The following is a 2,886-nucleotide window of genomic DNA, read 5'->3' as shown; positions in this document are numbered from 1 at the left end:
GCATCACGTTACCTGATTTTAAGCTTTATTACAAAGCTGTGGTCACCAAGACAGCATGGTACTGGCATAAAAACAGACACATAGACCAGTGGAACAGAGTAGAGAGCCCAAATATGGACCCTCAACCCTATGGTCAATTAATCTTCGACAAAACAGGAAAAAATATCCAGTGGAAAAAAGACAGTCTCTTCAATAAATGGTGCTGGGAAAACTGGACAGCTATATGTAGAAGAATGAAACTCGACCATTCTCTCACACCGTGCACAAAGACATACTCAAAATGGATAAAAGACCTCAACGTGAGACAGGAATCCATCAGAATCCTAGAGGAGAACATAGGCAGTAATCTCTTCTATATCAGCCACAGCAACTTCTTTCAAGATATGTCTCCAAAGGCAAAGGAAACAAAAGCGAATGAACTTTTGGGACTTCATCAAAATCAAAAGCTTCTGCACAGCAAAGGAAACAGTCAAGAAAACAAAGAGGCAACCCACGGAATGGGAGAAGATATTTGCAAATGACAGTACAGACAAAAGGTTAAGATCCAGGATCTATAATGAACTCCTCAAACTGAACACACACAAAGTAGGCAATCACATAAAAAAATGGGCAGAAGATATAAACAGAGGCTTCTCCAATGAAGACATACAAATGGCTATCAGACACATGAAAAAATGTTCATCATCACTAGCCCTCAGGGAGATTCAAATTAAAACCACATTGAGATATCACCTTACACCAGTTAGCATGGCCAAAATTAACAAGACAGGAATCAACATGTCTTGGAGGGGATGTGGAGAAAGGGGAACCCTCTTACACTGTTGGTGGGAATGCAGGTTGGTGCAGCCTCTTTGGAGAACAGTGTGGAGATTCCTCAAGAAATTAAAAATAGAACTACCCTATGACCCTGCCATTGCACTACTGGGTATTTACCACAAAGATACAGATGCCGTGAAAAGAAGGGCCATCTGTACCCCAATTTTTATAGTAGCAATGGCCACGGTTGCCAAACTATGGAAAGAACCAAGATGTCCTTCAACAGAGGAATGGATAAGGAAAATGTGGTCCATATACACTATGGAGTATTATGCCTCCATCAGAAAGGATGAATACCCAACTTTTGTAGCAACATGGACAGGACTCGAAGAAATTATGCTGAGTGAAAGAAGTCAAGCAGAGAGAGTCAATTATCATATGGTTTCACATATTTGCGGAGCATAACAAATATCATGGAGGACATGGGGAGTTAGAGAGGAGAAGGGAGTTGGGGGAAATTGGAAGGGGAGATGAATCATGAGAGACTGTGGACTCCGAAAAAAAGTCTTAGGGGTTTGAAGTGGTGCGGGGGGAGAGGTTGGGGTACCAGGTGGTGGGTATTATAGAGGGCACAGATTGCATGGAGCACTGGGTGTGGTGAAAAAATAATGAATACTGTTATGCTGAAAGTAAATAAATTTAATTAAAAAAAAGAACATAGTAGGAGAGATAAAAAGCTTCCAGGACAAACAAAAACTGAAAGAATTTGCAAAAACACCAAACCAGCTCTACAGGAAATACTGAAAGGGGTCCTCTAAGCAAAGAGATAGCCTAAAAGTAGTAGATCAGAAAGGAACAAAGACAATATACAGTAACAGTCACCTTACACGCAATACAATGGCACTAAATTCATATCTCTCAATAGTTACCCTGAATGTTAATGGGCTAAATGCCCCAATCAAAAGACACAGGTTATCAGAATGGACTAAAAAACAAAACCCATCTATATGTTGCCTACAAAAATCTCATTATAAGCCTGAAGACGCTCCAGATTTTAAATTGAGGGGGTGGAAAAGAATTTACCATGCTAATGGACATCATAAGAAAGCAGGAGTGGCAATCCTTATATCAGATCAATTAGATTTTAAGCCAATGACTATAATAAGAGATGAGGAAGGACACTATATCATACTCAAAGGATCTGTCCAACAAGAAGATCTAACAAATTTAAATATCTATGCCCCCAACGTGGGAGCTGCCAAGTATATAAACCAATTCATAACAAAATCAAAGAAACACATCAACAATAATACAATAATAGTAGGGGACTTTAACACTCCCCTCAATGAAATGGACAGATCATCCAAGCAAAAGATCAAGAAGGAAATAAAGGCCTTCAGTGACACACTGGACCAGATGGACATCACAGATATATTCAGAACATTTCATCCCAAAGCAACAGAATACACATTCTTCTCTAGTGCACATGGAACATTCTCCAGAATCTATCACATCCTCGGTTCTAAATCAGGTCTCAACTGGTATCGAAAGATTGGGATCATTCCCTGCACATTTTCAGACCACAATGCTCTGAAGCTAGAACTCAATCACAGGAGGAAATTTGGAAAGAACCCAAATATGTGGAGATTAAACAGCAACCTTCTAAAGAATGAATGGGTCAACCAGGAAATTAAAGAAGAATTGAAAAATTCATGGAAACAAATGATAATGAAAACACAACAGTTCAAAATCTGTGGGACACAACAAAGGCAGCCCTGAGAGGAAAATATATAGCAGTACAAGCCTTTCTCAAGAAACAAGAAAGGTCTCAAGTACACAATCTAACCCTACACCAAAAGGAGCTGGAGAAAGAACAAGAAAGAAACCCTAAACCCAGCAGGAGAATAGAATCATAAAGATCAGAGCAGAAATCAATGAAATAGAAACCAAAAAAACAACAGAACAAATCAACAAAAGTAGGAGCTGGTTCTTTGAAAGAATTAATAAGATTGATAACCCCCTAGCCAGACTTATCAAAAAGAAAAGAGAAAGGGCCCAAATAAATAAAATCATGAATGAAAGAGGAGAAATCACAACTAACACCAAAGAAATACAGACAATTATAAGAAC

This window comes from Mustela putorius, unplaced genomic scaffold (assembly GCF_011764305.1).
Source record: "Mustela putorius furo isolate JIRA1106 unplaced genomic scaffold, ASM1176430v1.1 tig00000842_pilon_pilon_pilon, whole genome shotgun sequence".
Classification (NCBI taxonomy): domain Eukaryota; kingdom Metazoa; phylum Chordata; class Mammalia; order Carnivora; family Mustelidae; genus Mustela; species Mustela putorius.
The sequence above is the reverse complement of the archived record's forward strand: the minus strand, read 5'-3'. Positions refer to the sequence as shown.